At 45.2% G+C, this 26,632-nt stretch overlaps 1 protein-coding gene across 14 annotated transcripts in view; it reads left to right on the forward strand.

Annotated features, from left to right (window-relative positions):
• Window positions 1-26,632, forward strand: part of PAX2 (paired box 2) — a 156,272-nt gene that overhangs the window by 19,055 nt on the left and 110,585 nt on the right. The window lies entirely within an intron of this gene.

Raw genomic sequence — 26,632 nt, forward strand, 5'->3', positions numbered from 1 at the left:
TGGTTCCCCGGGGCAGATTTTCGAAAGGAGATGGTTATGGGGCGAACGAAATGTAGGGTGGCGACGCGGGTAGGGGGAGCAGGGAGCTGGGTCCACGGCGCATCTCCCCAACAGTTGTTTCGGCGCGCAATTGGCGTCCGGTTTGTTGGGGGAAAGAGGAGATGGACGCGCTCATAGTATATTTGCCTCCCTGGGAAAGTCGGGCATTTTCTCTCCGGTTAAACCTCTAAAAACATGAAAAGCTCCTATATTGTGGAGACGATTGCCGTGCCGTTCAAATACCAAATGGTTATTTGTCTTAAACAAAGTCTTAACTTCTACTACTACCACTTCTTCTTTTCCTCCCCCTCAAATAAGAGGCCTTTCTTTCCCCCTCCCCCGGGCAATGACGCTTCCTTTTGGAGGAAGAAAGAGCCCTCGCACCTTTTCGAGCCCCTCGGGAGTTGGAGAAACTTCTGAAAGGAAGATTCGCTTAGGTCAAGGGTTACAAACAGTTGTGTGCTTGCCTGCGCGCAGGCGCCTCTGCCTGCGCTCGGTGTGCGTCTCACGCGTATTTTTCGCTATCTCGATTTTAGTATGGCAGCTTTCTAAACATCTTATTTCAGGTTCCCTGCTGATGTGTGCCTTTCTTTCTTTCTTTCCTTCCTTCCCAAGTTTCTGAATATATCATAGGGGTGGCGCCCCATTTGTGTGAGTGTGTGCCGTACAAAAGTGGTTAGAGAGTAATGCCAGCCTTGTACGTTTCACTGTGCCTTCTTCCAAAGCAGGTTGCCTGCCTGTCTTTCTACCTATAGATAACTAAATAAATAGAAGACAGATACCCCTGTGATAAGATCCAGTGCTGGTGTTGAGACAACACTGTAGCAGAATCAACTAGAGAGCAATATATCCCCTGTGCTTTCAAACAGTAGGACAATTTGCACACCTGCAAAAGGCAGAATACACACTGAAAACCGTAAATACCCTCCTTCAAGGAGAGACACTCCACTATTCCATGTGCTGACGTTGGGAGGACAAAGATCCTGTGCTAGGTGATCTGGAGACTGTGATTTAGATAGGCACACACACTATTGGTTGTGCTTTAAAGCGGAAAGTGGGATTGAAGGACTTCAACGTTCTGTTGTCATCAGTTACAAAGGAATTAATGCCGGCTACATATCTGAGCAGATTTTTAGACTTACCTGTATTTGTGGCTCCTTTATACCCAGCATGTTAAGAATGCATGTAAGGAAAAGAAAACTCTAAATGGATGTGTTTCGAAACATACAGATTGGGATGCAAGAGTATTTTCTGCCACAAACTGCAGAATGGGGCAGCTGCTGCAAATATCAGAGATATGAATCTCCATGTAGGAAAAAGTAATATAGAAAGTCGCCCCACAGAGACACTTGTATCCAGATGGACACAACAGTCTAGCATCCATCTCTACAGCTGCTTCGCTAAATAGTTAATCATGAAATACATAGAAAATGTAGCCAATTCCATTTTTTAAAAAAGAAGTCATTCTCACCGATAGGAATAGGGGGGAAAATGCGTTGTTAATTTATGTGGTTTCCATAGAAGATTTGTCAAAGTTCTAATGGCCAGGAGGCATTTCCCCCCCAAGTTGGCATCTTCGATCAATGGCTTCTAATATTTTTGAAAATGATATGGAATTATCCCAAATCATCTCAAAACAGCAGGTAAAATTAACTTGGAGAATGTACCTTGGCTAAAAAAGCTCCCCCCAAACACACTGTCTCTCTGTAATATACTGCAAGGCTATCCCAGGAAATTGTCCCTGTGTGTGCCATCTGTATTAAAATGGTTATTAAGTTATGAACAGAGTAACATAATACTGATTGGCTAATTATACACCCTCCTTTTGAAAAATCCCAGATCCTACCGTCTCTGTTCGGGACTGAAATAATAACACTTTGACATTCAGGCACCTTTTTGAAAGCAGCTGTAGAAGGGCAGTCAGAAGAGAGAATAACTCAGCACCTCAAAATTGCCGGGAGAGAGTTTCATTTTATTCGGGGTTTGTTCCCTCCTGAGAGCAGCACACTTTTCTTGGCGAGCGCAGAAAACCTGCTGTTGGCGGCTCTGACACATGTAACTATCAGGCAACCATCCTAGTTGGGTGGTGGTAGGAACTGTCTTTAGGGAGTCAAGCAGTTTTTGCATGAGGATGTGATGTGCAAAAAGCGATGGGCGGTGGTGTTTAAAGACCACACCCCGTAGAACACACAGAATCTGGTTTCTTAGCTGTAGAACCCCCCATCCCAAGCCCCACATTTGTGCACTGTTTATCTCTGTGTAGAATATGCACACGGTCTTCTGCTTTGGCTACTTTTCTGGATCAGGACTATTAGATTTCACCCCCTGGTTGCTGAACGGAGAGGTCAGTTCCGAGTTTAGGTAGCTCTGAGTTTACCTTTAAATATTGACTAGATGGCAACTTACCAGAGGAGCAAGGAGCTTCCAGGGGCAACTACAGCAGCTGATGTTAGGCATGTGGGAATAGAATGAGTAAATTCCACAAATGGTTGTGTACGCACCAGCCCAGGGCATCGTCTTGAGACTAGGGCACTTCTTAGATCCACTTGGTATCCCTTTAACTGGGAGACCTTAGTTTGTCCCAGAAATGTGTTAACAGAAGCAGCATTTGTTATCGTAAGGTCTGATCATACTCTTGGCAAATATTCCCCAGAAACATGGTAAATATGATTGCACCCATTGGGTCCTGAGAGATCTCTCAACCTTCTGAAATTCAGTTTTGAAGAAGGTGCCCTTTTTGTTCCCCTAATAATTAAAAGTTATCTTGGTGCAGATTTTTTAAAAGCATCAGCCTTTCATGCCCTTCCCACTCCTTCTTCCTTTCACTCATTAGTCAAGGGGGGATTTGTTCTTGGAATTTGAGGCACGCAAAAAATGACTCAATTTAAGGCCATGAGCAATGGCAGAAAGAAATGAGGAACCCTGGAGTTGAGAAATACAGGAGGGAGTATTTAGACCCCCCCCCCAAAAAAAAGCCTGATATTTTTTCCACTGAACAGTATTTCCTCCCGCAAACTTCTGTGGGGAAATCTCTGATCTTTACAAGAGTGCAGAAAGGAAGGTTTAGTAAAAAATCCAAACGCAAACGCTTGTCCGATATTCACAAATATTGGGCGGGCAGATAAGCAGGCGATTTCTAGTTCACATGCATGTTAAAAAACGATGACGCAAAACCATGTCATTATTTTGCTAATGGTTTGCCAAAGCCTTGCCGATGTGGCCTGCAAATTCATATTTGCACAATCATTTGCGACGGAACTGCCCTCTGTTGCTCCCACTAGATTTCTTAACTCTCATGTGGGAAATGAGTGTTTACGTTTGCAAACACAAATATTCGGAAGTGATCCCTCAGTAACAGGTTTCAGATTTGGCGTCTTGAAACTATAAGAACCATGTCATTTTGCCCGGAGTTTGTTTATTTTACTTTATATTTATACCTTGTCTCGTTTGATCACTTCTGTGTTCCAAGAGCAAGTGCTACATAATGACAGGCATAAAGTCAGAAAATTTTAGTTTCTTTTTCATGTGCAAAACGGAAGATTCTTTGTAAGAAGCCTTTAGAGCTGATTCAGCTGGAGTCTATTTTTTCTCTTTTCAGAAATGGCACAGTCAAATTTCGGATACATAGATCCTTGAATAATCATAATATAATTTTAATATCCCTTTTTATATGTTGGAATATAAGGAATATATATGGGGTATACCATGGTACGGCGAAATAGAAGAGCAGTCCCAACTTTAAAATTTGCAACCAAAGTATCCTATCCTTCTTTCTGCTCACCTATACAGTATACCAAAGAATAAAAACGTCTTCGTCTTCTTCCTCCTCCTCCTCTGTTTTCCCCACAATATGACTGTATACCTGCATTATAAATTTACTGCCGATCAGTGCTGAAAAACAACCGGGAATTTATTTCTGTTTTGTTATGTGTGTGCCTGTGTCTTCTTCAGCTTTAGTTACTTTTGAGATGAGGCGGGCCATAAATCAAGAGATAGATAGATGAGAACCTATGGAAGGTTTGTTACTTCAGGTCTCGATGTGCTGCTTTGATGAGGAGCGAGTGACCCCGGTATCATTGACCCTAGTTTAAGAAAAGGGGAGCTTGGGAAACACAGATATCTCAGTTTTGAAAGTAGTAACTGGTATGAAACCTTTATCAAGCTAGAGAAAGAAAGAAAGAAAGAAAGAAAGAAAGAAAGAAAGAAAGAAAGAAAGAAAGAAAGAAAGAAGAGAGACTTGGACATAGGCTGATGACTTAAACCTATGACAGAGGCTGTAGCAATCAGATGGTCTTTTAAGATACATGGGGGGGGGGAGCGGGGGGGAGCAGCAAAAGCACGTCCATATATTAATTAATTGGTAAAAATAAATTTAAGTTCAATGGGGCACAATTCTGTGCAAGAGAGAGAAGTGTAACTGGACTTCAGTTGTGTAGATTGAAAGCAGCAACTTGAATGAAGCAAGTAGTTCTGTTCTACCTTTTAAATGGGAGAAACTTTCCTAATTCTACCATTTGTTCTGCGCAGGAAATATGCATAGCTGGCTGTTTTTCTCCTGAATTTCGTTTGATGGGGGCTTACTTCATTTCACATGGTTTTACTGCCTTCCTTAAAACTAATCCCACGACACCCACACAACTGTCTCCTCTTGCCCTCTTGTGCTCTGATTTGAAACTGTCGGGCAATTTCCAGAGACTGAAGTATTCCCGTAAGGAGAGTTGCCAACTTTTGAACCCCATCCCGGTGACTTGGCCAGCAGTTTTACCTGCGGCAAGTAGCAGGGGGTAGTGTTGAGCGCCGTGCCGTGGAAAAACTTCACCGGCTGCTTTTGGATGATGAGATCCCCTCTCTAAGCACAAGAGCAGGCCGAGCCAGCGTCAATTGGCAACGTCCTGTTTCTTGTGGAATCTGCACCATCTTGCTAGTGACAAACAGATTGTGTGCCCCACTCGGCTTGCTGTTTCGCCATAGCCATAGAGAGTGTGGGCTTCTGGCTTTTAAGACGGACTGCCGTCCAGTGGCGTAGCTTGGGGGGTGCAGGGGGGGCCAGCCGCACCGGGCGCAACATCTGGGGGTTAGGGTTAGGGGCGCAAATCCATGGGTTAGGGGGCGCAAATTACTTGCCTTGCCCCGGGTGCTGACAACCCACGCTACGCCACTGCTGCCGTCCATCTTTATAGGACCATGTTTCTGAGGTGCGCTGCAGCTTGCGCTGCGGTTGCATGTCACCCAAGGGGAGGTTATGCTTCCGCTTGGTTGGCTGGGTGCCAGACAGAAAGAGCAACTTTTCCCCTCTCTCTGCAGCACTACCAGAGAAGGAAAGGGCTCGCTGATTGCTCTTTAGATTGTGGCCCAAAACTCTGAGCACACAGGCTGTGCTGTTTACTTGCTGTGATAGATTACAGATGCGTCGTTTTCAGCTCTCAGATAAGTGCATCACACGGTATGGGAAATTATGTTATTGGCTTTCAGTGCTGTTTCTCTATTGCATTTCTGGATAGAGTCTTACAGTGGAACTCTCTTCATGTCTACTCAAAAGTAAGCCAACGGAGCTTTCACTTGGGTAAAGGATAGAACAGGATTGCAGCCTCATAACACAATCCTCTGTGTGCCTACTCAGAAGTAGAGTCTCCTTGGATTTAATTGAGCAGTAGATTCATTGGGACTTACGCTAAGGTCCAGCGCCGAGGGCCTTCTGGCGGTTCCCTCATTGCGAGAAGCAAAGCTACAGGGAACCAGGCAGAGGGCCTTCTCAGTAGTGGTGCCCGCCCTGTGGAACGCCCTCCCGTTGTATGTCAAGGAAATAAACAACTACCTGACATTCAGAAGACATCTTAAGGCAGCCCTGTTCAGGGAAGTTTTTAATGTGTGACATCTTAGTGTATTTTTGGTCTTTGTGGAAGCCGCTCAGAGTGGCTGGGGAAACCAGGTAAATATGTTTCGGACGGCAGTCTTAGTCGGTCACGATGTTTGCAGAAGTTCCCGTGATAATGTAGCTTTTATGAAACACAAATCTAAATAGCAGCAGTGACATTTTTTAGGAGCAACTGAAAATCACAGAGCAGGGAGCTAGCTTTCAGGATCCGCAGAGCACTTCCTCACGCGTCTGACAAAAAGCGAGAGGTGGGATGGGTCAACATGGCTGCCTGCTTTTATTTTTGTTATCAATATACTATGAAATATCTTATCGCTGTGATATTGGTAGGGGGGAGAGAGAGGGGAGAGGCTGTTGCTTGGGAGAAAACAGAGGGGTGCATTCAGGGACCCTGTTTGGGTGGGAGCCAATGGCGTTGACCCCAGTGAGCGACTCTAGGCAGCCAAGGAAATTTGGTTGCCATAGGCCTGACATGCATGTATATATAAGATGGGAGTTGTTGAGGCAGAGGAGAGAATAGTCCATTAGTGCAGCCTTCCTCAAACTTGGCCCTCCATATGTTTTTGGCCTACAACTCCCATGATTCCTAGCTAGCAGGACCAGTGGTCAGGGATGATGGGAATTGTAGTCTCAAAACACCTGGAGGGCCGAGCTTGAGGAAACCAGCTAGAAATCCCATGACCCTAAGGTTCCTGGAAGGTTGCTAGGGAGTTCTGGATGCTGTGGTTGCAGGTAGACTAGCTAGAAGCAGAGCAATTGGTTGAGAGATCATATAAGATGTCCCTATTTTCATTGGAGGGCATGGAGTTATGCGACCCCACCTGCCCAAGCCAAGGAGAAAAGTAACTATGCAACCTTTAGAAGACATCTGAAGGTAGCCCTGTATGGGGAAGTATTTTTTAATGTTTAATTATGTTTTAATATGCAGTTGTACCTTGGATCCCGAATGCCTTGGTTTTGGCTCCCAAACGCCGCAAACCCAGAAGTGAGTGTGAGTGTTCCGGTTTGCGAATGTTCTTTGGAACCAGAATGTCTGACGGGGCTTCCGTGGCTTCCGATTGGCTGCAGGAGCTTCCTGCAGCCAATCAGAAGCCGTGCTTTGGAAGTTGGAACAGACTTCTGGAACAGATTCTGCTCGACTTCCAAGGTACGACTGTATGTTGGAAGCTGCCCAGTCAGAAGGGCAGAGTATAAATAGTAAAATTATCATCATCATCATCATCATCATCATCATCATCATTATGTTCCTATTTTCATTGGAGAAATGTTGGAGGATATGGGAAGAAGCATTCTTCTTTTCTGATTTAAAGTGTGAATTATTCAAGCTCCATGGTGTATTTTTTGGGATAGGCAAAGGGTCTGCTGCTCTCATATTGCCCTGCCCTGTGTAAACAGATGATCTGGGGAGCCCTTTCGTGAGTGTTGCTGCTGTGGGATGAATGGTGGGTGATGACTGCGACTGGGCCTTCTCTGTTGTGGCACCACAACTCAGTTAAAGCTCAAAGTGCCAGGCAAAGCCATTTTTATTTTCCCTTTGCACCTGAACAGATACTGCTGTTTCTTAGCCTTCCGTTGGCTGTGGGTTTTAGTCTTGTTCTCGCTGCCCGCTGCTTTAATGTTTCATTGTATATTAATTGCTGGGTTTTTTGCCTTTTAAAATCTCGTTTCATGTGTGGATGATGTAAGCTGCCTTTGAAGATCCCAGTTCGAAGGCGGGGTATAAATATTCCCAATCGATAAATCAATACCGGCCTTTCTTTTTTCCTCCACGTACGGTCACTGGCAGATTGTCATATGATACACAGGCCAGTGAATTTGAGTCAGCTTCAGTTGTCTGTTTACTACGAGATGCAGTAATTTGTAAACAGAGATCCTCGTTCATGAGGCACATTTTTCTTTCTGTTCCTGCAAAGTAGATGTTGATTGTGAAGTGATGCTCCCAGAAATCAGTGCAGCATATGATGCGAGAGGTGCAGGATGCGCATAACAAGCAAAGATAAAAGTTTGGGAACCTGGGGCAGCTTTTCTGCATCATTCGGTTATATATAATGCGTAATCCTGAGTTTTTGGCTTGTGCTGTTCTCCATAAAGAGAAGAGTGGCGTTAACATGCTCAGGGAAAAACAAGAAGAATGGGAGATAGTTCTGTGGAGCATCTGTCATGCATAGGATTGCAGGATTCCCATTGATCCCAGTGATCAGTATGACTTGCTCCCCATTGTGTATTATGCACATTTACTATCAGTGGCGGGCTTGGAGCTCTGCCGAAATCTGACACACAACACACACACACTGCCTCTCGTGCTGTGTTCGACAGCATTGTTTTGGCACCCCCTGCAGTGCGGCCCCCAATGAGGCTCACCCCCGTTGTGCCACCCTAAAACCGCCTCTGTTTACAATTGACTCCACCTGGGACGCAGGCTAAGACCCTACCTCCCCGCGGACTGTCTCGCCAGAGGGGTGCATGCTCTAGTTATCTCACGCTTGGACTACTGCAACGCGCTCTACGTGGGGCTACCTTTGAAGGTGACCCGGAAACTGCAATTAATCCAGAATGCGGCAGCGAGACTGGTGACTGGGAGTGGCCGCCGGGACCATATAACACCGGTTCTGAGAGATCTGCATTGGCTCCCAGTACGTTTCCGAGCACGATTCAAAGTGTTGGTGCTGACCTTTAAAGCCCTAAACGGCCTCGGTCCTGTATACCTGAAGGAGCGTCTCCACCCCCATCGTTCAGCCCGGACTCTGAGATCCAGCGCCGAGGGCCTTCTGGCGGTTCCCTCAGTGCGAGAAGTGAGGCTACAGGGAACCAAACAGAGGGCCTTCTTGGTAGCGGCACCCGCCCTGTGGAACGCCCTCCCATCAGATGTCAAAGAGATAAAGAATTACCTGACGTTCAGAAGACATCTTAAGGCAGCCCTGTTCAGGGAAGTTTTTAATATGTAATGCTGTACGGTTTTTAACACTGATTGGGAGCCGCCCAGAGTGGCTGGGGAAAACTCAGCCAGATGGGCGCGGTATAAATAATAAATTATTATTATTATTATTATTATTATTATTATTATTATTATTGACATTTGTTTGTGACTTAGTTCCATTGAGCGTGCAGTGGCGTAGCGTGGGTTGTCGAGCACCCGGTGCAAGGCAAGTAATTTGCACCCCCTAACCCGTGGATTTGCGCCCCCTAACCCTAACCCCCAGATGTTGCACCTGGTGCAGCCAGCCCCCCTCCTGCACCCCCCACGCTACGCCACTGTGAGCGCGTACCAGATTTACAGTTCAGTAAAGGTGCATAGGATCAGGCTGTGACAAATCTGGGATTCTTCCATTTTCAAGACTATAGGGGGCAAATGGTTATATGGAGGGGCTCTAGAATTTGGGGCATAACGTGATTGCCAAGGAAAGGAGTGCGGGGGGGGGGGAGAGTTCAGGGTCAATAAATAAAGCCAAGCGATATCAGCCCCAAATGTGTGTTTTCCCCCAGCCAGAAAAACTTCTAAACCCCTGTGTCATTTCCCCAGAAAACCCTAATGCGGATTTGCAAGCTGCAGGCTGCGCTATATATGGGCAGAGCTTCCTTAACTGCATTAAGCAGCACCTGAATTAAGCTTTACATCAATTAATTTGAAATACCAGAATTTCAGGGTCAAGTGCTTTACTCTGCTTTACCCAGCAGGGGGCTTGTTCTCAGGGCACTGTGGGTTTCATTTCCTGGATTTAAGATTTCAGGATCAGGAAAGGGAGAAGCGCGAGGCGAGGAAATTCTGAGCTAGTGCATCTCGGTGGTTTCCTTCAGCTTCTTCTCGTGATCAGCTGAAACGATATCCTTTAATACGGCACAAAGATACAGAACACTACTAACCTTAGCAACTCCGTGATGGCGTTTGGTGCACAGGGGTGAATCAAAATGAAAGGATAATAAGAGTGGATTAAAAAACCCTCCTTTCTAAATATCCCGGTATTTTAAAGGGAAAGTGTTCCCACTTCAAGAATGGCAATGTTACAAACGGAGAACCTGAAATCGCTAGGCCCTGTAGAAGAAATAAAATGAGAAATAATCAAACCCTGTCTGAATGTTTGCAGCCAGAAGTTAGGACTAGAGGACGGAAAGGAAAATGAAAACCAGGAAAAATCCAGATGAATGGATGAGTCTCAAAAAGTGCTTGGATGAAATAAAAGAGAGAGTCGGTTCTTATATTTAAAGGCGTACCAGTGGTAAGATACTGCCTGAAAAAGCCCGGGGAACAGAGAGAACTAGTCCTGCAACAAAATGTTGCAGTATGGGATGCTCCTTTTCAGGATATTCCATTCCGTATCCCCTTCCACCTGATTTTCCATCCCCTCCCCATAGCTGCTCAGGGCTCCTCCATGCTGTTGTTTAAGGAGGATATTAAGCTTCTTGCATCGCTATTAATTCTCCATGGTGCATGTGACATTCTCCTCCAAATCACCATCATCCCACACTTCCCTCGGCCCAGATTTCCTCATGCTGTCTTCTTTTTGGAGTACCCCTGGTATGAGAAAGTCAGAACTGAGAGAAGGGGAATTGTGGGAAGGCAGAGATTTGAAGGAGGACGTCATACGGACAATGGAGCATTAATGGTGGTCAGTGGCGTAGCGTGGGTTGTCAGCACCCGGGGCAAGGCAAGTAATTTGCGCCCCCTAACCCATGGAGCCAGGTAGGGGCAGAGAGCTGCGAGTGCGAGCGCCCCTCCAGATGTTGCGCCCGGTGCGGCCAGCCCTCCCTGCACCCCCACGCTACGCCACTGATGGTGGTACAGGAAACTTGCATTAAAGGACAATACGGCTGAGTCTTTAGTCCCTCATTGGGATTGTTCTATAATAATAATAATTTATTATTTCTACCCTGCCCATCTAGCTGGGTTTCCCCAGCCACTCTGGGAGGCTCCCAACAGAATATTAAAAACACAATAAAACATCAAACACTTCCCTAAAAAGGGCTGCCTTCAGATGTCTTCTAAAGGTCAGATAGTTGTTTATTTCCTTAACATCTGAAGGAAGGGCGTTCCACAGGGCGGGTGCCACTACCGAGAAGGCCCTCTGCCTGGTTCCCTGTAACTTCACTTCTCGCAGTGAGGGAATTGCCAGAAGGCCCTCAGAGCTGGACCTCAGTGCCTGGGCTGAACGATGGGGGTGGAGACGCTCCTTCAGGTATACTGGGCCGATGCCGTTCTTGGGGTTCCCTGCCATTTCCCTGCTAAATATTTTTTATTTTCTCCTCCTACTTCTGCAAACTTCGGGGCTCCCCTGAGCCTGCTGATACCTCCCTCCTTCCCCTTCATGGATGGTGGCTTTTCACTGCATAAGCAACAGCACTCATTGCCCTGAGCACTGGTAATAGTGGGGAAGATATAACTTTCCGTTCAATTAGACGTTTGGCACCTCTTCTGCGAGTCCCTTGAGAAGGATAGGGAGAGAGTGGAGCAGGACCACTGGGGGGGCATTTGAAAGTGAGTAGAAGGAGCTTAAAGTGAAGACGAAGTAGGGGAAATCAGTGATGAGAATGAGCAGCAGCAGCAGCATTTAGAACAGACTAAAAAGGTAAAGGGACCCCTGACCATTAGGTCCAGTTGTGACTGACTCTGGGGTTGCGGCACTCATCTCGCTTTATTGGCCGAGGGAGCCGGCGTACAGCTTCCAGGTCATGTGGTCAGCATGACTAAGCCGATTCTGGCGAACCAGAGCAGCGCATGGAAACACTGTTTACCTTCCTGCTGGAGTGGTACCTATTTATCTACTTGCACTTTAATGTGCTTTAGAACTGCTAGGTTGGCAGGAGCAGGGACCAACCCCATCATGGGAATTCGAACCGCCGACCTTCTGATCGGCAATTCCTAGGCTCTGTGGTTTAACCCACAGCACCACCCACGTCCCTTAGAACAGACTAGTGGGGCTGAAAAACAGGAGCAGGAAGACCAACAAGAATGATGTTCCAACAGAGCCATGAAGGTGGGTCATGCTAAGGACACAACCGCTCTTTTCCTCTGAGCTTTTAACTACATGTGCATTTTTAAAGAGATTGAGTGGGATGCTGTTACAAGGAGTGAGATGGATCACGTCCCGGGATAACTCCTTGGGGTGACTCCTAGCTGTGTCAAAGGACCTTATTTCAAGATCCCTGATGGCAGGAGACTGACAGGTGGTCACCTGATTTATTTTCCTCATTTTTCAATTTCCTGTCTTTCAGTGCTAATGCACAGAAAGCCGAGAATACCATGAGAGAAAGCTCAGCTGAGAATACCATCTAGGTGTGCCTTTAATTTCTTTCGTTAAACATCCAAAGCTGAATTGGCACACTTTTGTATACTTTGATTTAATCCCCATCCCATTTAGTCCATGTGGAAAATCCCCAGTTACACATTTTCCTGGAATCTTTGCATTTGAGAGTTACGGTAAGAAGTCTAGAGAATACAATATGTCAGCAAGTTATAGTTTGGCATCTGCTTGCATCCTATCATCCCATTACAATTTGTACACATTAAGGTAAAGGGACCCCTGACCATTAGGTCCAGTCGTGGCCGTCTCTGGGGTTGCGGTGCTCATCTCGCTTTATTGGCTGAGGGAGCCGGCGTACAGCTTCCGGGTCATGTGGCCAGCATGACTAAGCCGCTTATGGCAAACCAGAGCAGCGCATGGAAATGCTGTTTACCTTCCCACCAGACCGGTACCTATTTATCTACTTGCTTTTTAACTGCTAGGTTGGCAGGAGCAGGGACCGAGCAACGGGAGCTCATACTGTCACGGGGATTCGAACCGCTGACCTTCTGATCAGCAAGTCCTAGGCTCTGTGGTTTAACCCACACTTTATATTATTATTAATTATTATTATTATTACTATTACTACTACTACTACTACTACTGGACCTGCAACAAAATGTTGCAGTGTGGAATGTTCAGTGTTCCGGCCAATTAGCCATGCCACCTTCCAGAATACTCCATTCCAGTTCCCTTCTCGCTTGTTCTTCTGAGTCTCCCCTAGCCAGACAGCATTTGGTGGCTGCCAAACATGCTCAGTACTCATTGGGCTGTTTTTGCTCAGAGATTTTTCTATTTAGAAAAATGCACTTCAGCAAATTTTGGGATTCTCCCCAAGCCAGCTGTGCCCCCTGTCTTGCACAGAGGTGTTGCCATGATGTCTACAAAAGCAATGGTCCTCACAGTTTGAACATCAGAAACAGAGGAGGTGGGTATATGTCCCACCTTTCTACAAAGTATTTACCACAAGCCAGATTTTATATTTAATTCCTCCATTGCATGTTCATCTCCCCGTAGCACAACCAACCTGCACGGACAAATGGATGCATAGTTTCAGAGCCTCTTAAGTGTCCCTATTTTCCAGGGACAGTTCTGGATTTACAGAAGCTGACCTGGTTTCCAAATTGATACTGGAATGCACCGCTTTTCCTACGATGTCCCTATTTTCATCAGAGCAATGTTGGAGGGTATGGAGTTATGTGACCCCCAGAGCCAAGGAGATAAGGAACTAGACAACCTTTAGATGACATCTGAAGCCAGCCCTGTTTAGGGAAGTTTTTCATGTTTGATGTTTTATTGTGTTTTTAATATTCTGTTGGGAGCTGCCCAGAGTGGCTGGCAGAATAATAATAATAATAATAATAATAATAATAATAATAATAATAATCTATCATCTATCTATATCTATCTATCTATCTATCTATCTATCTATCTATCTATCTATCTATCTATCTATCTATCTATATCATCTATCTATCTATCTATCTATCTATCTATCTATCATCTATCATCTAATCTATCTATCTATCCCACCCCCCTCTCATAACACTAACTCTCAAGGTCACCCAACTGGTAGTAGTTCAGGACTGTCAAGAGGAGAGATTTCTCCATGCAATGCATAATTAACTTATGCAATTCATTGCCACAAGATCTGCTGATAGATTAGAGAGGGCTTTAATAAAAAGGGATTAGAAAAATTCATGCAGAAAAGCCAACAGTTATTTGCTCAGTAAAACCCCTATGCACAGAGACAGTTTATCGCCAGCAACCAGGTATGGAATAGCCATCTCCTGTGTGAACTTGTGAACTTCCAGAGGCATCTTGATGGCCACGGTTGGAAGCAAGAATGCTGTCTAGGCAGAACCTGGACAGATATAGCATGGCAATTCTAAAGTTCCTACCTACTGGACAGTGTCTGTGATATCATGGATCAGAATCCCTTGCTGTCTATTCACCGTTGCATGTCAGTTTGAAACACATGCACACAAGCACATTAATAGTGATCTAAATAATCCAAGTACTGAACCTTAGGTACCCAAAATGTCAAGCATGCATAAGAATGAGATATCAGTATGCTTGGGGAACCTCAAAATTTATTAAACACAGCGGATGGAGGGAATTGGGGGCACCTTCTCCCCAAAATGAAAACAGATTAGTGAGGCTGTGGGAACGGAATGCCATATGATCATATTCAACCAGTGCTATACCAACTGCACTGGCTCCCGGTGGAGTACAGGTTCAGGTTTAAGGTGCTGGTTCTGACCTTTAAATCCCTATGTGGCCTAGGACCCTCGTACCTATGGGACCGCCTCTCCTGGTATGCCCTGCGGAGGACCTTAAGGTCCACAAATAACAACACTTTGGAGGTCCCAAGCCGTAAGGTGGTTAGACTGGCCTCAACTAGGGCCAGGGCCTTTTCAGTACTGGCCCCGACTTGGTGGAATGCTCTGTCACAAGAGACTAGGGCCCTGTGGGACTTGACATCTTTCCGCAGGGCCTGCAAGATGGAGCTGTTCCGCCTGGCCTTTGGTTTGGACTCAGTCTGCCCCTTTTGTTTCCCTCCCCTTATGGTTTTAATTTATGGGTTACTATTAAACTGAGACTGCATTTTAAATTGTATTTTAACCCATATTTTAATAAACTGGTATTTGTTTGTTTGTCCCCCCCCCCATTATGTTTTATTGTAATTTTATTGGGGTTAGCCGCCCTGAGCCCGGCTCTGGCTGGGGAGGGCGGGGTATAAATAAAAAAGTATTATTATTATTATTATTATGAGGAGATGGAGTAGCTGGAATCCTGAACAAAAATATTCCACACTGCAGTATTTCACTGCTTTTGTTTGTGTGCATGCTAAATGGCTTAGTTAGCTTCTGATTTCTTTGATGACAAAGATGTTACTTTTTTTAAGCAGGCAGTGAGAATCAAGGAAATGGTTCCTAGAGTTCTTTCCTTCCCACAGTGCTCTGAGAAAGGGAACCTCTGCCATGTGATAGATATTATGTGGGCAACAAATGTTGTCAACGTGCGATATGTTAGTTTGGTTTTGCTGCTGGCGTCTCAGGATTTAAAAGGCGGTGGCAGCAGCTGTTGTGATCGCCGAGTCATACTTTCCGAAGCAAGTACAAAGATCAATTGTTGTGTCCCATCCCATCCCCCATATACTAGTTGTGGCAACCGGGATATTGACAGGGGTTGTTCATCAGCTCTGTGCCCGCCTCACAGAATAAGGTGAATTGGAATGATTTGGGGAAGGTTCTCCCATTTCCTTGTCTGATGATCGCGCAGTTAACAAGGTACACTGTGAAGGAGATTAAAGATAAAGGGACCCCTGGCCATTAGGTCCAGTCATGGCCAACTCTGGGGTTGTGGCGCTCATCTCGCTTTATTGGCCGAGGGAGCCGGCGTACAGCTTCCGGGTCATGTGGCCAGCATGACTAAGCCGCTTCTGGCGAACCAGAGCAATAAGCCGCTTCTGGCGAACCCAATAATCATTGAGGGTGGTGGGGAGGGAGAACCAGGCAGAGGGCCTTCTCGGTGGTGGCGCCCACCCTGTGGAACGCCGTCCCATCAGATGTCGAGGAAATAAACAACTCTCTGACTTTTAGAAGACATCTGAAGGCAGCCCTGGATAGGGAAGTTTTTCATGTTTGATGTTTTATTCTGTTTTGAATATTCTGTTGGGAGCCACCCAGAGTGGCCGGGGAAACCCAGACAGATGGGCAGGGTATAAATAATAATAATAATTAATTAATTAATTAATTAATTAAGACCACCTCCACCAACAGTGTCATATGGTAAAAAAAATTTTTTGTAGGGAAGATTAAGGCCAGAGGCACTGGCTTGCAAGGGGAGGGGAGGGGACACTGACATGTATGACGTCCCAACGTTGTGATGTCATGAGCGTGAGCATCGTGTCTTTCCCCCCAAAACTGGGTAGAAGCTTCCTGGACTTTGGGAAGGAGACACCAGGGAAACATTTAGGAGACTAGCCGAGTCCCCCATGTCCACTGACCACAAGGCACTGCCCACCAATGAGCTTGGAGTAACAGGGTCCTTGTGGTAGGTGGGTGTGATTTATGCTATTTTCACACTCCCCTACCCCCTGCAAGTCAATGGTAGAGAGATGTCTCTCCAAGGGAGAAGAGGTTTATATTCCCTAAACTCCTCTGTCAGTGATCCTTGGGTAACAGGGTCCTTACTGGGATGGCAATATGTCCCCCGCCTCAGTATTTCTCGGGGATCCACAATATTTTTTCCACCACTAACACTATGAGTTCGAATGTACCTATGTCAAAGCAGTAAAATCTGCCCTTGTGGGACAACCACCAAGGCCGCCATTCTGAAATTTGGCAGGTTTCATCCCCTCAGAAAGGGTAACCGTGCCTGCAAAAGGCATCCAATTTTCGCAGGAATTTTTTTGGGGGTGGGGGGGAGAAGACTTTTCCTTTGTTTTAAAAAATAAACTCCAAAGGTGCCCTGCTTCAAAAACCTCCTGGATCTATCTATCTATCTACATTTTGACAGGCTTAATCTAGAGGGAGTGCTGCGCCTGTAAATTTTATCCACTTCTGCGGAAAAGGGGGGGGGGGAGGTTATAGCCATTTTTAGATTCCCTATTACAGCAAATCTGGAAGAAACAGACTTTCATTTTTAAACACATGCAATTTTGTCCCAAATAACAATTTGAATGGCAAAGAGAGTGGTTCTAAAACAGATCAGCCTGCTTTCAACAGATACAGATGCAAGTTGAATCTTGTGGCTGGTGTGCTCCCCTAATATTTACATCCCATCATTCCATAGGTGCACACCAGGTGTTGTTGTTTCATATAGGTCCCCATGTGGTTTTTAAAAGGTGGGGGAACAGCTACCCATTCTGCTCCAGAAATGTCCTGCCATTTCAATGATATCTTCTTTTGCAAACATTGTGGGGTTTTTTCCAAGGAAATGCATATCCAATACTAGAATGTTATAATAATAATAATAATAATAATAATAATAATAATAATAATAATAATAATAATAATAATTTTATTTCTATCCCACCCTCCCCAGCCGAAGCTGGGCTCAGGGCAGCTAACAACAATAAAATAGTACAACATTCTAAAATCATTTCATTATACAATTAATTCAACTCAAATTGATGGCAACCATTAGGCTAAAGTTCTGTGAAGATTGCCAAAGGAGGGAGTCAGGCTGTGCCCTGACCAAAGGCCTGGTGGAACAGCTCTGTCTTGCAGGCCCTGCAAAAAGATGTCAAGTCCCGCAGGGCCCTAGTCTCTTGTGACAGAGCGTTCCACCAGATTGGAGCCACAGCCGAAAAAGCCCTGGCTCTGGTTGAGGCCAGCCTAACCTCTCTGTGGCCTGGGACCTTCAGGATGTTTTTGTTTGAAGACCATAAGTTCCTCTGTGGGACATACCAGGAGAGGCGGTCCCGTAGATACGAGGGTCCTAGGCCGTATAGGGCTTTAAAGGTTAAAACCAGCACCTTAAACCTGATCCTGTACTCCACCGGGAGCCAGTGCAGCTGGTATAGCACCGGGTGAATGTGATCATTATCATTACTATTAAGCTAGATTTCTCTATGCAGCAAGGCCCCTCCCTCTCCTGAACACAGACTTTATACTTCTTTAACCATCGCGCTGTCCCTATGAGAATCACAGCTAGCGCGACGGCAGCAGAGAAAAAGCAAGAGGACGATCGGTGCCTGAGAACCACTCTCCTTAAAGGGCTCATTTTCCCAAAAGGCCTGTCGCCCTTTCCTTCCACAGCTTTTCCCCGGGTGCGGGTCCACCCACCCACCCACCCACCCACCCAAGAAAACGGGGAAGGGCGCTTGGCCGTGCTGTAAAAAACCCCGTAAACATATAAATAAATAAATAGCATCCTAACCGTACCGGGAACTCAATAAAACAATCACTTCAAATATGAGGAGATATAAATCTTATGCCCACTCAATTGCTTTTATTATCGCTCAGCCCGGCTCTATTTATTACAGTCTGTGGTCTGTGTGTGAGGGACGTTGCTCAGAGGGTGGTCCCCCTATGCAATCCTATCCCCCCGAGAGGCAACAATAAGCCCATACAGAGGTGGATTCCGCGAGGAGGGTAGGGAAAGGGAAGGGGGGGGGAACCTTGACAAGCCCATTCGTCTGTAGGAAAACCAATCAATAACTTTGTAACAAGAGCTCTTGTTGCTGGGAAATGGACAACAGGGATAGTTTGATGCTGGTGGACCAACGGAGGAGGCTGGGGGGGGGGGGGCGGATTCACTGCTGGGAGGCATGGCAGGGGAAGGAAGGCATGGGAACAGGAGAACAGTACCTGTATTTGTCCTCTTACGTGGAAGCAGGAGGAACAGTGGAAGGCATGGGGGATGAAAAAGCAAATGCTACAATGGCAGTCCCAAAGAGAATTGCTTTGTGAACATCTGCACTTCACATCTGAAGCAATCCCAGTTTCCAGTTGGCTTGGTTTTCTAGCGGAACTATACAGAGGGCCAGCATGTTTACCAAACATGTATTTTTCCATTTGGACAAAGGACACTCAGCATCCCTGCACTGTTTGCTTTTTTAAGTGTCCACTAATGCTCTTTGCATTGTGGGTTAAACCACAGAGCCTAGGACTTGCCAATCAGAAGGTCAGCGGTTCAAATCCCCGCGACGGTATGAGCTCCCGTTGCTCGGTCCCTGCTCCTGCCAACCTAGCAGTTCGAAAGCATGTTGAAGTGCAAGTAGATAAATAGGTACCGCTCTGGCAGGAAGGTAAATGGCATTTCTATGCGCTGCTCTGGTTCGCCAGAAGCAGCTTAGTCATGCTGGCCACATGACCCGGAAGCTGTACGCTGGCGCCCTCGGCCAATAAAGCGAGATGAGTGCCGCAACCCCAGAGTTGTCCGCGACTGGACCTAATGGTCAGGGGTCCCTTTACCTTTACCTAATGCTCTTTGCTTTTTTCAAAATCAGTGCCTCACAAACTCCAAGCGCATGGTTACACCCAATGTGTGTGCTTGCTTTTTAAAGCTGAAAACTCAGTAAAAGAACTTAGAATCTCTGAAGGGACTCCCCAGGATTACAGTTCTGAGATGCAATCTTCTTATCAGCAGAGCACTCCTTTCTAGGAATGTACACAGATGCACATCAAAGTATGCAGTGCATGAAACCTACCACAGCGCAGCGCCTTCATTCCAATGTGCACTTGGGGGCACACACCTGACTTACATCTAGCTAACCTTATTGCCTTTCTTTCAAGTTTTTAAAGCTTGAGAACCAAGGCAGACCTTAGAGTGGCTCCAAAGATGTCGCTAAGGCAGTTCGCCGGCAACAGAGAAGCCTGTGTCACAGACATAGTGTGAAGTTCCACAGATCTTACTTACAGGGAAACTTTGCCCTTCCAGATGTTGCCGAACCACCCATCAGCCTCAGAAAACACGGCCCATGGCCAGGGATGATGGGAGCTGTAGTTCAGCACTCTAGAGCATGGGTAGGCAAACTAAGGCCTGGGGGCTGGATCCAGCCCAATCGCCTTCTAAATCTGGTACGCCGATGGTCTGGGAATGGGCATGTTTTTACATGAGTAGAATGTGTGCTTTTATTTAAAATGCATCTCTGAGTTATTTGTGGAGCATAGGTATTCGTTCATCCCTCCTCAAAAAAAATATATAGTCTGGCTCCCCACAAGGTCTGAGGGACAGTGGACCGGCCCCCTGCTGAAAAAGTTTGCTGACCCCTGTTCTAGAGGGTCAAAGATTCCCAACACCTGACATAGAGAGTGCTCAGAGAAGATTCTCCCTGGCTGATACCAGGGCACAGGAAGATAACTTGGGAGAAGAGGCTTCTGAAGTGACAGAGAACTTCCCCCCAGTTTCATAGGTAATTACTAGAACTTTGAATTAGGCCTAGAAGCTGATTGGCAGTCAGTACAATTGAGGCAGGATTTAATGTATTTTTCCATAACCTGCTCTTGCCCAGAGATGGGCAGCAGAATTTCTGTAGCGTCTTAGCTGCCATTGAATTGGATGAACACGCAGGGTTGCTGTTAATGTATTTAATAGCCACATTAGGCTCCAAGGCTGTGATATGGAGATATGCAGTGCTTTTGTCCTTAAAATATGTTTAGGGGTAATCTCATTTTGACTCAAGAAAATCACCATTTTATAGTTCAAATCAGGGGAAAATAAATACAGTAAATGGACAAAAGTACAAAGATTCGCAAAATGTTTAGGGGTATTGTATCCCTGCGTCCTCCCAGAAAAAAGATCTGTGATATATCTTTTATTGGACCAACTGATTATTAGCTATCATTATTAGCTATTATTTATGTAGTGCTAGTACCATCAGTGCAGGGGAAGAACTTCAACTCCCTTGTTCAAGGAAAAAACAGGTGTAAAAAGGGGAATTCCTGGATGTCCAAAGCGAAAGTTTGGGGAAAGTACTCTTTGGTGAGAGAACCCCAACAGAGATTTAGAATCACAAAACATGCAGCAAAGAAAAGCGTGGAAATATAGGTTTTAAAACCTTAAAAACTGCCCTTTAAAGTGAGTTCCAAAATATTCCCTTAAAAAGTTTATTTCCAAAGCTTCCCTCCTCCTCCTCCAGCATAGGAAAAGCCCACATATTTGGTAAGTTTAAAAATTGCTTATTTACAGGCTCCAAAGGTCAGATTCATGTGTTTTCCCTTACATCAATTAGAACGCACAGGAATTAAAACTTGGCTTATTTCTAAAGCGGTGAAAGTTCCTAAATTATTGCTATAGGAGCACAGGTGAGAGCCATGCAGACTAAGCTGGGGCAATCAGCTCAAACCTCTTCACACATGTAGCTTCTCAAGTAGAGTGAAGGTGAAAAAATCTTGATTACCTAGTTCCTCCCAGGAGATGGGAAGTGATTTAGCTAAGCCTGGTAGGACAGCTTAATCTATGGTATTAACTCCTTCGTGCATTAATTAGACTTAAGCATGTTGGTTGTATGAAGCTGGTTATCCCACAACTTGGACTGAGCTGCAGGAAGGCTTCACAGTCAAGGTGTGTTCTTCTGAGGAAGGTTTTGAAGGCATGTATTCTGACCTCCAAGCTTATACAATGAGGGTGAAAGAGTTGTGAGGACAACCGAAGTTCTGTTGGGTTCTGTTGAAGCTTTATGATACTTCTATGTTATTTATTATCCTTTTCCTGTTGGTTGGCCCCAAACATCTTCTTCCCCCATTTACAGGAGACCTTGAGAATTTTTCTTGCTACGAAGTTGCTATTAACTGCTTATTTGTAGCCTGTATGTAACTATTCACAAGTGTGTGTTGCAGTATGCAAGAGAATACATTTTTCTCTCTGCAAAGGTTCATTTGTTGTCCCCTCCCTCTGCCCTTCTGCCCCAAATAAAAGGTTGAAAGAGGGAGTGGGAGGAGACCATTAAAAAAAAAAATGTATGGGATGCAACTGAGATCTTGATCTGGCGCCAGATCAGAACAGATTCAGAACCAGAAGTAACAGTGAACTATTTATCTGGGAGAAGGGGATGTGCTTGCTTCAGCCTTGATCGCTTTAAGAATGGTTGACACTTGGCTTCAGAGGCAGGAAGAAAAGAAAGGAAGTTAAATTGCGAAAGAAAGGAAAACAAAAACCCCTACCACGTTGTCATCTGTGAAATATTGGAAGGTACGATGTTGGCACTTGGGTGTGGAAGTCAGCAAGCTGTAGATGAGAACAGAACGTTTAGAGCACACAGTATACCCTGGTTTTTGCTTTCTTCATTTGCACGTATTAGTAAAGTAGTGAACGTTCTGTAAGTGGCCTGGTCTTAGCTTCTCCCCGCCTTCCTAGCAAGATATGGCAGCAACAATCACAAACAGCATCTGGCAAGCACAGAGCAGGGCTTGTGTCTAGACGGGGACATCACCTCCTAGTGTAACTGGAATGTTGCAGAGGAGCAAAAGGTTTCTCTGTGTGTCCTTGCTTTTTGGCATAAGATATGACTCTTTGCTGATACTTGCATGTAGGCAAAGAAGCGAGGGTTTGCAAAGTCACCCTGGGCGCATTTCTCCGCATTATATTTCATCTGTTCTCTTTTTGCTGCCTGCTGCCCTGGTTTATTAATGAGACCTTTCTTCAAATCCTCCCATTTTGCCCGCCTCTTGGGCCGTTTCCCTTTGGAAATCCTAACCCACCCTCTTTGCCCTTAGCGATTGTAGCTCTGGCTTGGGTGGCAACAGAAGAAACGGTGGCTGATCGGGGCCTCAGCACTGTTACCTAATATTCCCTGGCTCCAGAGCTCCCTTCTGACCCCACTGTTGATTCGGTGATTGAGAATAGCTGTTCAGATCTGAGAATGTTCATGTTATACTTCATGTTTAACATGCTCTGTGGGGGGAGGGAGGCAGCTGGGAGCAAAGCAGCTGAGAATTAGATCTCTTTCCATTGTACCTGATGGTAGAATTCAAATACACCTGCAAGAAAAATACAGTGGCCCAGCAATTCGTATCAGGTTACAAACATATCTATTCCTTTATACGGCGCCAGCAAAGAAGTCATCTGTTGAGCTACTGTCTCTGTCGCTCCACCTTCCAGAGGGGTATCTGAGTTAGCCCAAAATATCTGCAGGGAACCAGTTTGTTGAAGGCTGCATTAGTAGGGCATGCCATTTTAGGGGGTGAAACTTCATTTTTGCAAATTTCAGTGAAGTCTTATAATATAAAATAGCTCAGTTGGTTAGAACATGATGCTGATAACACCAAGGTTGCAAGTTCGATCCCTGTTTGGGACAACTGCATATTCCTGCACTGTGAGGGGTTGGGCTAGATAGATGATCCACAGGGTCCCTTCCAAGTCTATGAATTCTAAATCTGATATTACTTACCAAGCAAAACAAAATTATATTCACTTAGCCCAAATATCTTTGGAATTCCCAAGTCATGTTAGAATTTTTTCTAACACCCCTCACTTTTGGGAATTCGAAAGTTGAAACATTCAGCGTGCCCTACTGTGTTGGCAAAAATAGCCAATAGTCATATGTGAAGGCTAACCCATTTATTGTAGCTTGTGCCACAATAAACATGGCATTTGGTTTGCCATATTTTGATGCAGAGCCTGTTAATAAAAATATGAAAGCTTTTGCCACACACTTTATTTATTTATTTATTTATTCATTCATTCATTCATTCATTCATTTATTCATTCATTCGTTTACTTACTTACTGGTGCTCTGGGTTGGCATTTTGAGCTAAAAACACCTGGGCAAATGTCAATTATGCAGGGGAAACAGCTGATGAGGATTATTTTTGTTCTGGTGACAATCTCGGAACGTGTTGATTCAGGAGATTGTTTCAAGATGTTGGGATACGCCATGTGCATTTTGCCTGTGTTGAAGCTCAAGGCTGCTGCTTAGGTGACTGGATTTGCTTCTGCCTTTTGACCAAAACGTAAATGAAGAGTCAGTGGTGGTTCTTTCTTCTCTCAGACTTGAACCTGCCCCTGTCATTGCAAGCTTCTCACTGGAAGTGTTCATTCATTTGTATTGGTCAGTTGTAGTTCCCTTGCTCAAAACTTCTCAGTTTGCTCCCCCCCTTTTTTTTTGCTTTTTTGCACTTCCTTGAAATTGGGTAATCTTGCATGACTTGTGGTCAGCTGGTGGCAAAAAGAGCATCTGCCACGGCTGGGGAAACAAAGCACGTCAAAAGTTGGAGAACAAATAACAGCACTGAGGTATATTTAGAGGTGCTGACTTTCAAAGGCTGAAACTGTTGAGATGACAAATGGCTGAATTTGATTTATGTTTTAAAAGTGGTTGGTTTTATGTACAGACTTTATTATTTAGCGTACTGATACCCCACTCTTTCTTCAAGGGGCTCACATGAGATTCTAAGGTGGCTGGCAGGCCTAAAATTGCTAGTTTCATTAGAAAAAACCCCTCCATCATTTACCTGCAGACTGAACTCTAGCCTTTAGTTTGCAAATTGCTATTCACATCAGGTTTGGCCCATTGTGAGAGTTTTCAAAATTTTGTGATACACTTTCCTGTCTAAAAGACATTCCATTTCCCAGTGAATTCTCTTTTTTCTCTAATCCAGGTGGTCAAATACTTCTCTTCTTCTCATGAAAGGTTCCAATGACTCCTCAGTTAGCCTAAGATCCAAATGTTTTCACTGACTGTTGAATGTAGGGCTGTTCACTAGGGCCGGCCCACGCATGAGGCAAGAGGAAGCGACTGCCTCAGGCGGCAGGATTCACAGGGGCAGCAGATCCCGATGTGAATCTTTATCCCCCACCTTGTTCCTGATGTAGATCTTCACTCACCCCTTCTTCCTTGGCGGCTAGGGGGGACACCATTTTGTGGTTCGTCTCATGTGTCAATCTGTCTCATGCTGGCCTTGCTGTTCACACACTCAAATGTAGAACCTGGTAGTCACACACCTGCTTTCTGTTGCTTATATGGCCTAACCTTATGAAGGTATATTTCTGCCAGAGTTTCCAGTTCATTGCGGCCTCTCACTGAGCGTCTCCACCCCCATCGTTCGGCCCAGACACTGAGGTCCACTTCTGAGGGCCTTCTGGTGGTTCCCTCACTGCGAGAAGTGAAGTTACAGGGAACCAGGCAGAGGGCCTTCTCGGTAGTGGCACCCGCCCTGTGGAACACCCTCCAATCAGATGTCAAGGAGATGCCAAGGCCCTATGACCCACAGTTACCTAGTGGATAAATAAACACACAGACAAGTGGATTTTGGCTTATGGGTTCAAACAGGCCACCACTTCATTGGTTACAAATGTGAGTGGTTTGGCTTAGGCATTGGGTGAAGCCCGCCTATATCTCGACTCCCGCCCATCTGCACGGAGTCCAACTAAGGGTAGATCACCAATAGAGGGAGCCCTATGGCTTGCATCAAATAGGGGCACCCCGAAGGGTCCCCATTGGGGCTGTGGCATGGCCCTAGCCCACCTCCGGGCATTGGACAGAATCCGCACCCCTGGATCCCTTTAACAGGATACTTTCAGAAGACATCTGAAAGCAGCCCTGTATCAGGAAGGTTTTAATGGTTGATGTTTTATTATGTTTCTATATGTACTGGTAGCTGCCCAGAGTGGCTAAGGAAACCCAGCAAGATAGGCGGGGTATAATAATAATAATTTATTATTTATTATCTAATGCTGGAGATGATCAGTGGAGAAGGATCAACTTGTCATAGCTCCAGTTCATGTCTTGAAGGCTCCATGGCATGGCTGATGAACTAGTAATCATCTGGTCCATCAGTGTCCATTTCCATCATTACCTCTCTTTCTCAAAGAACAAAGGTTGTCCCTGCTTACCTTGAAAACAGAGGGAGAGGGGAAAAATAACTGGATCCAGCCTCTTGTTTCCTCCTTTTTCGTGGCTGATATAAAACAATACTGCAAGGAGGCAGACAATGTCCAACATATGATTTCAAAGGGGCTTTTTGTAAAAATTTTGAAACCTTGCCACCGGAAGTCCTTATGGCATTGGAAAGTGGATGTGGGATATTTATTTATTTCACAAAACGTATACTGTATTTTTCGCCCTATAAGACTCACCAGACCCCATATTTTTTGCCCTATAAGATGCACCAGACCATAAGACACACCTAGTTTTTGGAGGAGGAAAACAAGAAAAAAAATATATTCTGAATCTCAGAAGCCAGAACAGCAAGAGGGATCACTGCGCAGTGAAAGCAGCGATCCCTCTTGCTGTTCTGGCTTCTGGGATAGCTGCGCAGCTTGCATTCCCTCCATAAGACGCACACACATTTCCCCTTACTTTTTAGGAGGGAAAAAGTGAGTCTTATAGAGCAAAAAATACGGTATATCACCTGATTATAGGGAAAAACCCCCACCAAATTCAAAGTGGTTTACAGAAAAGATAAAACAATAAACTTACCACTAAAAACTTACAGCCATGATTTAGAACAAGCAGGAAGCTAAAACTGCAATAGAATAGACTAAAACAAATTAAAACTCACGCACACTTTTAAAACATCTGCTGAAGAAAATGTGCCTGCATAGAAAGGGATGCAAGAACAGGCAGACTGGCCTGACGATGATAGACTGCATGAGAAAGGGGCACCTGAGGACACAAATGATTTTTAAAAGCTTGCAAGGTTGGGAAGGTGAGGGTTATGTGGGATCAGCTTTTGTACCAACTGTACAAGGCACTTTTCCAAAAGAGGAAAATGAAGCCCATAACTTACATGGACTGTTGGCTAATCCCACAGTTAATTGATTTACTAGTGAATATATATCGGAGAACTTCGGAGGACAGCATAATGTACTGACAATGAATGTAGCTAGACTCCTTCAGTCTCGGCAGATGTTCTTCAGAGCCATTGGAATCGTTTAGAGCCATTGCTTCTTTCCTTCAGCTATAAAACGGGAGATAGTGAGAATAATAAGCGTATATTGGCTACATTATTGTTTTCACCAAATAATTCAGCCCCAAATTACGAACGCT

This window comes from Podarcis gaigeae (assembly GCF_964106915.1).
Source record: "Podarcis gaigeae genome assembly, chromosome: 5".
NCBI lineage: Eukaryota > Metazoa > Chordata > Lepidosauria > Squamata > Lacertidae > Podarcis > Podarcis gaigeae.